At 42.8% G+C, this 14455-nt stretch overlaps 1 long non-coding RNA gene across 1 annotated transcript; it reads right to left on the bottom strand.

Moving 5' to 3' along the window:
* Positions 1–6532: 6532 nt before the first annotated feature.
* On the bottom strand, positions 6533–14000 carry LOC135414440 (uncharacterized). Its single transcript, XR_010430691.1, has 2 exons — positions 11217–14000; positions 6533–9954 (listed from the first exon to the last, which is right to left on the bottom strand). It is a non-coding gene; the product is annotated as an uncharacterized LOC135414440 (long non-coding RNA).
* Positions 14001–14455: the final 455 nt, after the last annotated feature.

The raw sequence follows: 14455 nt of genomic DNA, 5'->3' as shown, positions 1-14455 counted from the left end.
GTTGCCAAAATCAGTCCCTCAGAGGCTGGAGATAGCATTTTCTGCATGGACAAAGGTCCTAGAGGAAATCGATAAAAGTGAAAGGATTTCTTTGGGAAGGAGGAAGAAGAGGAAGGAGACATGAGCCAATCCCCACGCACCACTTCAAACCATCAAGAACACATCTATTCCTCCTGAATGCTCTAAGACTCAGATGGAAAGCCATCACTTTTCCTTCCCAGTCTAACTGTGGCACCATGTTTTGCACAAAAACCCATCTGTTGTTGATGTTCAGTGTGCTCGACAGATCTCCATTCCTCTCCACCACAAGCTGTTGCTGTGGGGTTCAGTTCTTCTCATCCCAAATCTCATTTGCTTTCTGCAGCCAACAAGCTGCAGTCTGAATGACTCCTAAAGGGAACAGAAGACACATAGCTTCTGATCTTGCCAATGGAAGAATTTGCTTTGTAACCTTTATCTTTTTCTTCTAGCATACAGGAATCCCTCTGTGTACAAAGATCTCTTTATTTTTGTACCCACCTGCCCCAGACTCTTGCTTCTCCAACTTCCTGTGTAGCATTCAGCACATCCTACCTCCTAGGCCAGACTCTTTTGATAATATCAGGTGAATAGAATAGGAGAAGCTCTATAATAGAAAATATAATTTGTTTTAAATCTATATTTGTCATGCCAGTGTGCAACAGAGATTTAATTAGCCAGTGAAGCTCGCCTTTGGTATGTTTTCATGAATACGGTAAGAGTTTTGATGCATGACTTCAGGCTACTACAATAAACAAAGAAAACACACCATGAAATTAAGAAACATAATAATATACAAGAGTAGACACTTGGCTGCTGTTACACATTTCACTGAGAAATAGGCCACCACCAAACCTGGATCAAGCTGCCTAAATCTGGGGATATATTCTAATTCAGATCCAATTTTTGCACTGCAGTCCCAGTTAACAGCTGGAAAGCAGTTAATTGCACGTGAGTTGCTGCACAGGACCCTGGGCAGAACGAAGGAGAGAGAAGAAAGCATGGGCGACTAAATGAATGGCCCCGATGTGACACATTAACAAAAGCCCAAGGTTGTTTTGCATTACTTTGACATCAAGGGCTGGGAAAAGACAGCTGTGCCAACCAGGACAACACCAGAACACAACATGACCCTTGCTGTATTTCTGCCATGCTCCCTATTATGGGTCTATACAATTCTGAAGCAGACCCACTCAGCTGCACAAGTGCTCACACAGGTAGGTCTTGCTGGTATCAGTAATGTAGTACAGATAAGTAATATTAAGAGTCAGCATCAAGAGTCAAAGCTGGACTTTCTCTTGACCTCTCCTAAGCAGCTTCAGAATGGCCTCCTTGGGATAGCCATGCCACTTCTCAGTGAAGGAGGTCTCCAGATCTTCCCCAGTATACATTTGATCCAGTTTTAACTCTGTCACACATCTTGCCTGACCTTCTCTGATGAGCAGAAGGTAAACAATGCATTTGACTTTGCAGGTATGTCATAAGGATTCATTATTTAACATTTACACTTCCCTACATGTACTGCTGTGTGATGCCATTTATTATGCTTCAGTCCTCCATTCATGTTAAGAGGAGAAATCAACTCAATTTTAGACTACCAAGAAGAAAACTATTCAGCCCAAATGTCTAGAAACTGCTTTCAATTTTATCTGTTTCTAGCTGACAGACTTTTTCTCCCAGGTTTCAGAAATTCTGGTAATCTGCAACCTGACGGAGAAGGACTGCATCAGCAAGCTTCATCAGGCATAGTTCTGCTGGCAAATTCCTTACAGCTTTACTATGCTTGCAGCACCCATTAATGCATGTCTGGTTTTTCCATTACTACTTCCACATAGCCCAGAGTGAGAAAGAAAATAGCAACTGCAAGCAGACACCTGGGGTTTGCATCCAGGTGTGAGCAGTTGGGACTCTTTCACATGACTCGGGTTACAAGGAAGCCACTTTGGAGCATATGGATTAGGAGGAGTGTGGGAAGGTCTTGCCAAAACTGGCTCTGTCATGTCAGGGCTGAAGAGAAGATTTCATTCTCCAAGAGCTGCCAATCTAGTACTTTTTTGCTAGTGATAATATTTCCTAAGTTTAAAAATAAACTTAGTGAAGTATGTGCTACCTAACAATGTATGTCTCTTCAGTCTCAAGGAAAAGAAAAAAAAGAAAAAAAAACTACTGAATATCAAGCGCTGCAAACGAGAATCGGGTATAACCAAATTATAGCTTAATATGTTTCAGGTATTCCATTTAGAGCTTCAGATCTTTCAAGGAAATAGGTTTTCCCCACTGAGAAATGTATATGCAGTGAAATTAAAGCAACTTTAGCCCCATGTGAACCAAAAGTAGGTTGGGCATCTATTTTAAATAATCACCCATATGTTAATTTTTCTTTAAGGAAGGAAGACCTAAGAAGAGAGGAATAGTCTCTTCTTCTAACCCATGTATTCACCTCCAAACTACTGTCTTGGCTACTGAAGCCTGGGTGTAATACCACACATGGTTATATGCTACTTTTGTTGCTATTAGCCATCTTTAGAGACAGGACAGGGCACCAGTGGTCTGGAGAGTCCTCTGAATATTTGAGGCACCAAATACCAAGTACTATCTAGCATGAGAGGAAAACAAGATGCCAGGGTGAGGGGAAAATCTCAGTATATGTACAAGCATTGATGCCCAAACCTTTCTTCCATCTGAAGTTCATCCTCCCTCTCCCCTTCCTCCCTTGGGAGGCAGATCCTGAGGGTGTGCTGGCATCCCGGGTGGCCATGGGGGCAGGCAGCTGAGTCCTGGCTGGTATAGGGCTTCTCCTGCCACCCCACACCACCCTTTCATGAACAAGAGGGAAAAATAAATCCACAGGCAAAGGAGGAAGGCAAGTGCTGCTAAGTGGCTCATTGGTTTCTATAGCAACTGGCTCCGTTCTACTCCAGCTGCTTACCCCACAGTCCCTCTGTCACCCTATTTTTAGCTGAGAAATCAAAGAAAAAGGAAAAGTGGTGGAGGTTTGGGGAGGGGAGAGTTGGGAGACCTTCTTGGATTTTGCAGAGAGAATGTTAATATGGATGCAGCCTTGTCTTGCTTTTAATCACAAGTTAAATCCTCACTCTGGAGGTTTCCTGCAGGATTCCTCAGACTTGATGCATAGTCAGATCCCATATTTGCCAAGATCATGAAGCAGCATGTGAGAAAGGCAGCCCAGCCATCCCCTCTTGAGCATGAGAAGCAACTAGGCTGCTGAATTTGACCTGGCATTGACACCGAAAGGAGCAAGAAGGATCTACTACCTGGGAAAAAATTCTCCCCTCCCACGACCCAACACAGCGAAGTGATGGAAGTCGGGACACTGGTGTCTGTATAACTCTTTGGTCTGAAAAGTTATTTCCTTTAAAAAAAAAAAAAAAGTTGAGTATGTCCATGATCTCTCTGTCCTACATGGTGCAAGAAAATCCTTCACAATGAATCCAACATGTTTTTCTCAAATATCTCATTAAGAGAAAACCCAGAACCAAATTTACCTGGGCTATACCAAGGCTAAACTTTAGTTCATGGATTTTGGTATTGAAGATTTTGTTTGTTGAGCTGCAATATATCTGCTGGTAAATCCAGAACAAAGATATTGTAGCCTGGAGTTTCAGTATGCATAGGAGTGTATATTTACAAAAGCATGGATCCCTTAGTCTCTTCTGACTGACTACCTGGCTTTCTGAAATGGATGTACCCAAACACTGAGAGATACAACTATTTTGATGGGTATTTTGGGGGGCATTCTGCCCCCCTTCTCCCTAGAAATTCCAGAAGTTTTATAATGAAATGATGCAGTAATCCCACAAATAATAATGCTGTAACTCCAAGGCAAATTGATGCCATAAACATCTATATTCACTTCCTTCATTTCAACTGCCATGACATTTGATGCTTTCCTCCAAGCTGTTCTTACTAACAGGGTTGAGGAAGTCTACCTTCAGACCACGCATTCTCACTTGCTGCCAGGAGAAGGAATATTGATCTGTGTATCTCTGCTCACACAGCAAGGCTTCCCATTTTGGAGCTGTGATATTGTCAGACTAAGAGGACAAGGAAAAGATCAATGATTTCTAATAATGATCGCTTTTAAGAGGAAGAGCACTGGTAAAATTACTTACTAGTCCAAGTATGGCATTTGTGGTCTCCACAGTAAGTTCTATATCCTGGCAGGCAGTAACACTTGCTATAGATAAAAGCAGTATACTGGGAGAGAATCATCCACTTTAAAAATGTTACTGGCTATGGTATGTGATGGTATATACTTTAGAGGGCTTAGAAGAAACTACACAAATAGAGTAGGATGCAGCCAACAGTCTAGTAATGTCCACACCAAACTGTGTAAGAAGTGCCAGGGCCCTAAGAAGACTGCAGGCTCCCCAGGGATATCCCTACAGCTCACCTGAGGAGCAGGGCATCTGGGGGGTACCAAGAGCAAACTCATCCCTCAGCATCAGGTACCTGTCCGGTGCAACGGGACTATGACCAGGCAGGGCAGGGCTGTGGGAGCTGGAGAGCAGCCCTGATACAGAATCACTGGGCAGAGGCTCTGGGCAGCTGGGATCCTGGGACCTGGCCAAGGTGGGAGGAGCCCCAGGAGATGCTCGGCAGGGACAGTCAGAGCTGGTGGTGTCTTCAGAGCCCTTGAAAAGAAGTTGTACAGGGTAGCTCAATAAACATTTTAATTTCTAGGAATCTGGAACGTGGCTTATTCCAAGGAGCTACTGGGATTTTTTACTTTAGTTTGTGGTCTCCAGAACATGCAGTGGCAATGTGCCTCATGGTTTAATTACCACTGTGTGAAGTAGCTGAGTACTGTATTGGCCAATTTTTCTCTGAATTACCCTTTGCTAGTTTCTGGAAAGACACAAAGAAAAGGTGTTCCAAACAAGACCTCTCCTGATACATGTTAGACGTTTTGATCAAGTCCCTTCTGATTAAATTTCATTTCTTAAGCCACTACCAAGCTCATCCTCCTAGGGAACCTTGTAAAACCCATTATCAAAATCTGCCCTGGCAGCAAACAACACAGTCACCTTATAACCCTCCTGCATCTCTGCACAGTCTGGGGGACTGTCAATAGGAAAACCCACAAAAGAAAGCAGAGAGGACTCAGAACTACAAATTTTCCTCTGACTGCCCTGGAAGATGAGAGAGCCCTGAGAACAGGACAAGTACAATAGGAGAGGTACAGAATACACAAGCACACAATCAGGACTCTTCTGCTAGGAAATTTGCTGAAGGAGGCCTCTGGCCAGCTCAAAAAAGATGCAGGGGAGAAAAGACCCTTTGCAGTGAGGGGCACTGAAGGCGGAAGCAGAGGTGACCTGAAGGAAAGCAGCAAGGCACATTTGCAAAGCCTTCAGTTCCTCCTTGGAAGAGAGATAGAGAAAATACATGCCAGTAAGTACACATGCACAGACAGGATGGATGGCAGCCTGTGCTGGGTAGTGATTCTGACCTGTACCAGGAACAGTGTGGCCAGCAGGACTAGGGAAGTGATTCTTCCCCTGTACGTGGCAATGGTTTGGCCACACCTCAAGTATTGTGTCCATTTCAGAGCCACTCAGTTTAGGAAGGATACTGAGGTGCTGGAGCACGTCCAGAGAAAGGCAACGAGGCTGGTGAAGGGTCTGGAGTACAAGTCTTATGAGGAGTGGGTAGGGGAGCTGGTGTTGCTTAGCCTGGAGAGCTCAGGGGAGACCTCATCACTCTCTACAACTGCCTGAAAGGAAGCTGTAGCCAGGTAGGGGTTATTCTCTTCTCCCAGGCAACGAGCAATAGGACAAGAGGCCACAGTTTTTAGCTGTGCTAGGGGAGGTTTAGGTTGGACATTGGGAAGAATTTCTTCACAAAAAAAGTGATTGGACATTGGAATGGGCTGCCCAGGGAGGTGGTGGAGTCACCGTCCCTGGAGGTGTTTAAGGAAAGACTGGATGTAGCACTTAGTGCCATGGTCTAGTTGACATGGTGGTGTTTGGTCATAGATTGGACTCAATGATCTCAGTTTTCTAACGTAGTTGATTCCGTGATCCTGTGATGGACAGCCTCACATCCTGAGCAATAAATGAAAGGGTGAATGACTTCTTTCAAATGGAGCAGTCAAGGACAGAAGAGAAAATAACCAAATGTGCATCTGCACTTGCCTCTGCAGGTTCAGTAGAGAGGTGTAAGCTCTGTGACTACCAGACAAGTAGCTTTACTGAGGAAGTGTGTCCCGTTTGTAAAATTGCAGGCTATGATCCTGACCTTCCTTGTAGAGCATTTTCATATCTACAGATAGAAATCACCAGCTCTAGGTGGTGATTTTGATCATTATTTATTCTGCTTTCTGACAAGAGGAGTGTACAAGCACTTTGAGATGAAATGTGTCGGCACATTTAATATTAATTTATGGAAAGTACTCGTATGCAGTCTTGACATTTGTTTTCCATATATACTAGAAACAAGAAACTTGAGCCTTTGAATGTTTATAAGAAATGAGCACACATGCAAACAATGCTGACAAAAGATGATTTTCTTTAAAACCCGACTGTTTTCACTTCTTTTGCATTTCTCATTTGTCCTTATTCAGCACATTTTAACCTGCAAAATGTTATCCTCAAAAGGCTATGGGAAACTCAGATTGTCAAATAAAGCTTAGGCACTGCAAAGATGGTACTTGGTAACACATACAGACTGAAACTGATAGAGATACATGGAGAGAAATCTTCCAGAGGTCTGACTGTAGCGTAAGGTCTGACAAAAGAATCCTCACTCATCAGTGGGTACCCTCAGCTCTATCTCCACCATAAACTAGATGACCAAGTTATAAAGAGAAAGCCATAACAATTACCAAACATCAATCAGCCCCATGGAACAGTCTTGTATCTTTACTTCCAGACAGTCCATGCCAGCAAGGAACAAACAGACACAAAACTCTTCAGTCTGGCTGACACAGCCTAAAATTCAGTACTGACTCCTTCACTGAACTACCAGGGCTGTCAACAAACACGTGGAGCAGCTACAGGGCATTGAAGTCTATTTGTTCTGCAGGGTCCTTGGATAAATTTTTCCTTAAGGTGGTCCTCAGGATGACTGAGCTACAAAGCTGGTGGGTACCAGTGACCACTCCTACACCTGCTGTCTCACTAATGATTCAAATCCTTCATCCTCAGGGGGAAGCAAGATAAATCTAAAATACAGGAGAAGAGAAGGAGACTTTCTCCTGGAGAAATAAGCTCTTTGGATGTCCCATCCAGCAACTCTTGTTCATGGGAGTACTAAAGGGAAGAAAGGTGAAAATCAGACAAACAGCTTTTGTTCCTTCTTTGTAAGGATTGCTAAGCTATTTTGCATTCAAGAGATGTTCCTTTGTCAAAGGTAACTCCATGGCCATCAGATCTCTTTTAGCAATGTCATGCATGGACATTTATCATCTGCTGTGTTAGACCTCGTCCGAGCTCAATCCCCTTAATACCAAGCAAGAGCGACTTGCAGCTCCTAGTCCAGGTGTTCTGCCATTAGTGCGCTCTGCATTCTGGGCACAGAAACATAGAGGAACTGAATCTTGAGGCTCCTTGTTTTCTCATCAGTTGTTTTAATGAAGCAGAATAATTCCATTACTCTATACAGAGGGGACAGGCAGTCTATCTTGTCCTTCTGAAGTCTGTTTGCTTGTTCATAATTTGCAGTGGGGATCTTGTAAATGCTGGTATAGTTTACAACTAGGCACTCTTCAGAAAGGAGATACTTTACTGAGAATTACTTCCTTAAGCAGGCTGTTCCCCTATCATCTAGTGTAAGAGGCCTCTAAGTTACTTTTCACTCTACCTGGTGTCCTAAGTCCATGTCAGTCTGGCGTTTGCAGTAAAGGAACTCATTCAGTTTATTTTCATCATTCAAACACCAGCTACACCTTGGTATCCAGTGATCCTGGTTGCCTTGGTTGCAAAGAAATGGCAGGGGCATTTCAGGACCTTGTGCCAGCAAAAGAAGCAGCAATAGAGTGAAAAAGGGAGGAGGATGCTGTGCTACACAGGACATCCAGGAAAGAAATTGTGCAGGATACTAGAAATATCCTGCAAGACAAGTAGACTTCTAGATATTGTTTCAGATACTGGCGGTGTCTGAAACATCACAGGATGATTATGTTGTGACTACTTTTGTGCTTCAGCATCTCCACCATGAAACAGCTCACAAGGTGCTTACCTTGAAAAGCAGGAAACAGCTGGCTGGAACTTAGGATTTCACAGCATCAATGTCCACAGGAGTTATCCAAACACCAAGCATAAGTGTGCACTGGAAGCATTTGAAACACATATCTTAGGAGCAACTGTGGCTCACTTCTCAAAATAGCCTTTCAATTTGATCAATGAAGACTCAGTTCAGAGAAGTGATGGGGTAACATACATCCTGACGAGTTTGACAGGCATTAGATTTCTCTGAGGATATTGCTGTTCCCTAATCTGTCTCTCCTGCCCCATCCTGCACATGCACATCCTTTGCTCCCTAAGGTCTCTGTTGATGGATCCTCAGGGATTTTTCTCTACAGTATGCTACTTCAAGACACCTTTGCAGCAAATTACATGGCATAATTCAACAAGAGACAAAGGTCAAACATGCAGGTTGGGAGTGGGCTAGTAACATCATATTGCGTGATTCCTAAAAATGGCTGTAATAATGGGGATAATGTAAGGGACTGACATAACAGCAATCTGACGATTTACTGTTGCTATGCAACTTGAGTTGGGAACAGACTTTTGCAGTTGCTTCTTAGTTGTCCATTGAATGCTCAGTGACAGTGTCTGGCAACCTTCCCCAATCATGATTTTACCTAAAGCAGCAAGAATTCACGTGCAAGTTTTGTGCCAAGGTGCCCTCTTGCAGCCTTTAGTCTAGGGAAAAAAAGATACAGACACCTACAATGCTTTATTCTATCTGAATGAAATTCCTATTGTGCTACACACACACATAAACAGCTACATACATTCACACGTTTCTCTTTCCTCTGATTCGTTGCACATCTTCCTCTTTTTCATCCTTTCTCACTCTAAGGTCATCATGTTGTCAAAGAAGAGCACTGCCTTTGGAAGCTTTTTCCTGGCCACGTCACAGCTACTGTCACACCAGTTCACACTGTTTTCTAACTCTCTACATGTGATTCCTTCAGACCTTGCCATCTTTCTCCCAGTTGTTTTCTCAGACTCATACAAAGTGGGGATAGGTACGGCTACTTGCTCCATCTTGTTTTATTCATCTGTCCTGATAGTGCCTTGTCCTGTCTTGAGACTAGGACCAGTTTTAAAACCCCCAAGCAATGATGCCTGCAGCCCTTTCCTTGGGAGTCTGGCAGTCTGACAAAACTCAGTGGTTAGGGAAGCTGACCTGTTTGTCTCCCTGGTTGAAACCTGGTTGCTCCTAGTAACATCTCTTTGTGCCACCCTCAAAAACTCACCCTTGCATACTGGTATCACCTGAACATCACGGTGATGGCTATTCTGCATCACAATTAATTCATTCCCTATGATCCTTTGTTATCACTTCCCACATAGCCTTTCCAGACCTCACTCAATTTGTTGCTTTTCTCTGAATTCCTTTGCTTTGCACAATCTGTTTTGTGGTGTTGCTCGTGTGATGTTTAATAGCCACAGCTCAGAGTTGGCTGCATTTCAGTGGTAGGAGGTGGAACACAGTGAACTGTGAACTGAAACTCCATATAATGTTGCTAGAAATGAGAACAAGTAAGGGAATGTTTGCTATGCACACTATCTCCAGAAAAACATCTTTGCAAATGTGTATCTGTGCAGGCATTGTGGAGATAGGGATTACGTTATGCAGAGGGAAAGAGGAGCTGACTGACAGTAGAGATTTGCAGTCCATATTGATGTTTCACAATTGTGCATCTGTCTGCAGAACAGCCATGGAGCTCTTGAAGTCATTGCACTAAAAAATAAAATAAAGAAAGATAAATCAATAACTTCACTCACCCTTTTACCACAGCTCAGAGGGTGGAGGAGGAGAGTGTCATAACAGCTCACACTAGTGATAAGATTTTAATTGAAACAGTCTTGAATCAGAAAATACCATTTTGATAAAAATCAACATTTTTAAAAAAATTATAAATACAAATGAAAAATCCCCGTGGAAAAGGAGGCTGAAATAAAAATTTCAGTATTGAAAAGTTTCCCTTAAAGAAAAAAATGCAAGATTTTCTTTCTAATTAAAATACTACTTTTGAAAGCAAACCTCTTATTTTCTGAGAAAATATTACCAAATTTTACTGCTTGTATTGTTTTTACATTCTTCAGTTAATAATGAGAGACACTGACATGTTCAGTATTCTGCCATTAGTCTGGAATCAGGTTTCTAGGATATTAAAAACAATTGGTCCCTAACTAGTACCCAGAACATTTCTATTTCAGAGTGTAAAAATCTAAATTGTTTCAGCACGGACTAATAAAGCTGCTATCGCTTTTGATAGAAAACTCATTAATTGGTAGAAAAATCATTTGTTTTGAAAGTAAAATATCACCTGTACTAAATTATATAACAGAATATTTAATTGTTATATTCATGGTATGCTATATTGCTGGTAGGATTGCATAACGTGCCCTCATATGAGACTTGACTTGGCATAACCTAACTCTGCATTACAACTGATATGTGAAATGGTACTGAAATTTAACTAATTTTCAAAAAAAAAATAGCAGTTATTTTTCTAAAAGTACCTAATGGAATTGTTCATAATTTTTCATTCCTAGGAACACACTGCAAACAGTATTTTTATCACTAAAAGTAACAGGAAGCCTTAAAATCATAAACTTTGACATTTCTCTCAAAGGAACATTTAAGTTTCATCTGGTTCTCACTTAACCTGTGATTAATTCTTTGTACTAACTCTATATCTCCCTATTTGGAATAGTTTTAAGATTGGAGGCCTTGTCGAAAGCAATCATCATAAATACAGCATGCACTTCATAGGAGCTGGTTTTACCAGCATTTGTTGCAAGATAAATCAGCTCATCAGTACTCACTTTCATCGCAATATTAATACTTTTTTAAGCATTCACAGAGATCTCAATATTATCCCCATTAGAATATATAAATGAGGATAAAATAAATCAAGATAAATTAAATCATTCTTGCCACCCAACCACACCCAAGAACTCAGAAGGCTTCAATGCTCCCACTGAAGCCCTGCTCACAAGATCCTGTTGCAGGGAGGACCCGGGATGAGACTGACACTTCTCCTCCATTCCTCCGTTCACCCATTGCGCACCTGGAGAGCTTGGACTTCCCTTTCTAGTACGTGAAAGCAAGAAGAAAAGAAAAATATCTCCTTTCTGAAAGCACAAGTCTTCTTCCTGCCGTCAGCAGCTGCGATGGAACCGCAGCCCAAGGCTTCCACCTAGTGTCTGTCGGCCAGCTCGGCACACCACCCCACCGCAAGGGTGAGATGCCAGTGGGTGCCCTGGAGCTCACAGATAAAGAGATTAGGCTTAGATTATTTTTGAGATGGGAGTATTTTCCTTAAAATACCAAGCCAAGCCTCGGCTCATTTTGAACCACCCAAGCTGTCACCTAGAACTAAACACCAGATTCTGGTTTATGTGTGGAAAATAAGGTTATTAAAATTTATTTATTTGTTCCCCATCGTACAGACTGTGCTAAAATTCAAAGGTTTAGGAGGATGCAACAGAAAAGAGGAGAAGAGAAGCTTGTTGGATTAGATAGGACCGCTCTCATATGCCCAAGGCTATTTTCTTAACCTTTCTCTGATGATGCCTTCACTCAGTGGTAAGCCCACAAGAAAACAGAATAACTCTAACACTTCAGTCCTACTAATTAAGAGATACTTAAAAATTAGGCCTGGCCTCTAAAATGGATATGTGACATACATGCCCTTTTTTTCCAGTTGTGTTTGACTCCTTCTTCCACCTTCATTTCACAGACTTGGTGGGACTTTAATCAGAAAAAGGAATCAAGGACCCTATCACCAATTGTCTCTGCCTATCCCTTTCTCCAACCCATGAAAAGACAGTATGTTTGCTGTTGGTGTTTTATTTCCTCAAGGGCATCTAAAGCAGTACAATTTTGGTAGCTGTCAAAGCAGCACCCTTTTTGTTTGTTGTCACCCTCCTACACTCATACAGTGACCTGATAGGATACTGTCTTCTACCTTCTCTGGTAAGTCCAGGTTTTAAAAATCTCCAGTGCAGGTGTTTCCAAGACCTTTCACAAAAGGCAGTTCCTCAGTTTTAAAATGCCTCTCTTGATCTCTTTGCTTCAGCTTCGTTGGAGGAAGACTTTGTGCTTTGGTTTATGGAGGCTAAAGGCTGTGTTCTCCCTCCAACACCTACTATTAGTCATTTGGGCAAGTGGGTGTGTATATGTAGATCCATAGATACACCCATTCACAAGAAAAGCCTGTGAAGAGGAGCTCAGAGCTTACAGTGGGGCCCCAGAGCTTTTAAGAATATGTAGTCACACTTGGAAACTGGAGTCACTGAAAGCCATAAAAACTCTCCAAGCCATGAAACCTAATCTAGTGGTCCCAGCGTTCCAGTACCCCACTTCTCTAGCCTGCAAAAGCTAGCATTCCTTCAGCTTCCCAGCTGCTTACTTTTTTGATATGTGCATGAAATTCAGGATATGTTCTATGGGGTTTAAAGGCCATTCTAGATGAATCAGTCTGTGTGAAATGTATAGGTAAAAGGGAAAGGAGAAACCACTGATGGAAGAAATGGGTGCAGCTGATGCACACACATTGCCCCTTGGGGATGATGAAGGATTGTGCAGCACAGACACAGATCCTGCTAACATAAGACCACCAGACTCCTATGTGGGAGCTCCACCACAGTACTGGTAGAAGCTATAGGGTAAAGACAGAGAGTATATATTTCATTGACGTCACTAGCCAGCATTACTTAGAACAGGGCTAAGCACAATTGCAAAAAGAACTGCCTCCAAGCTATTCTATTTATATTCCTACCCATTGGTACAGTCATCCTGCTGCTGAAATCCTGACCCTGTCGTTGCCAGTGTAGCCACAGACCAGAGGAGATCATTTTGGATCGTTTCAAAATCTGGCATGTCTTAATACCAGGAAAAGCAGCATTGGCAGGGGGTGGAGTGTGCTATTTGCACAGGACCTGCGTCAAGATTGGCATTCAGTGAATAGCAAGACATATGAAGGCATTTTATCCCAATATAGAGAATAACGCATCTTCCTCTGCGTTGCTGGTGGTAACTTTGGCAGTCCAAGGAACAATGGTAATTGCTTGTTACTGTGGAAACTAGACCTCCAGAAATAACACTAATGAGCCAGCAGGGTCGTGGGAGAAACACAAGCATACTGTCTCCTGCAAACACACATGATTTGGCTGCACACAAGAGATGGGGCTCTGGGGAGAGGAGCAATTTATTTGAATGCAACAGGCATCCAGCACAACCTCCACTCATCCCCCATGCTAGTCTGAGCCTGCAAACAATTTAAGTGACTTGAAAAAGAGTTCAGATAACTTGAAATCATTGCTTTTTCCCTTCCTCCCTGCCTTAAATTTTGGGGAAGTTGACTGGGAGATACTCGCTTTGGAGGGAGCCATTTTATAATCAGGTACTACATCTTGATAGGAAGGTGTCTCCAAAAATCTCTCAGTGAAAAAACACATTCTTACGAATTTCCCTACCCAGTTCTGCAGATGCAAGGGATATTGGTAATCTCGGAGATGGGTCTATAATGGCAAGATCCTTTTCCTAATAACAGTCTGTGATCCACTGCTCCACTCAAAACACTATGAAAGGAGAGGTGTGTACAGCAGAAGAGGGGAAAGGGGGTAGGAGACACTGAGAGCTTACTGCAGCCTCAGCACATCTTTCTCCCCTTTCATGCTGTGTCGCTCTTGACAAAGAGAGAAGATGGTGCAAAGGAAGAGAGATGGTGGATGTCAACCTGTGAACACAACTGTTTTTTGTGCTTCATATTCTTCTGCCTTGTAAAATCCCCAAAATTCTGCTCTCTGCCCCCAGGCCCCTACTGGGACAGCAGTGTGGTGGGTGTCTACATATTTATAGTCGACTCAGCCTTATGTGCTAGGTGCCAAAAAGTGGACCTAGTGGACCTCACACTGCCCTGAAGGATTCTCCCCTCTGCCTGCCAATGGCTCTGAGGCTGTTAAACTTGATCCCAGTAGTTAAGGGTGAGGTACTTCAGATTAGCACATGGCTACAAAGGAGCAAAGAAGGCACAGAAGCCAGAGCTGGCCCAGGCTAGATAACACTTTCAAACACACCCTTCCTTAACATGAAGGAGTATTTTTTATTGCCCCCACCCTCCAGGGGAAAGAAAAGAAGACTTAAACATCAGTCACAGGGAGAAGAAAGGAGTGAGTGTACTCTGATGGGAGGGCCTTATTGACTGATAGCTCCTGTGGCAGACCAGGAG

Source organism: Pseudopipra pipra, chromosome 5 (genome assembly GCF_036250125.1).
Source record: "Pseudopipra pipra isolate bDixPip1 chromosome 5, bDixPip1.hap1, whole genome shotgun sequence".
In the NCBI taxonomy this organism is placed as follows: Eukaryota; Metazoa; Chordata; class Aves; order Passeriformes; family Pipridae; genus Pseudopipra; species Pseudopipra pipra.
Note: the sequence above shows the minus strand (reverse complement) of the source record. Positions and strands in the feature narration are given on the sequence as shown.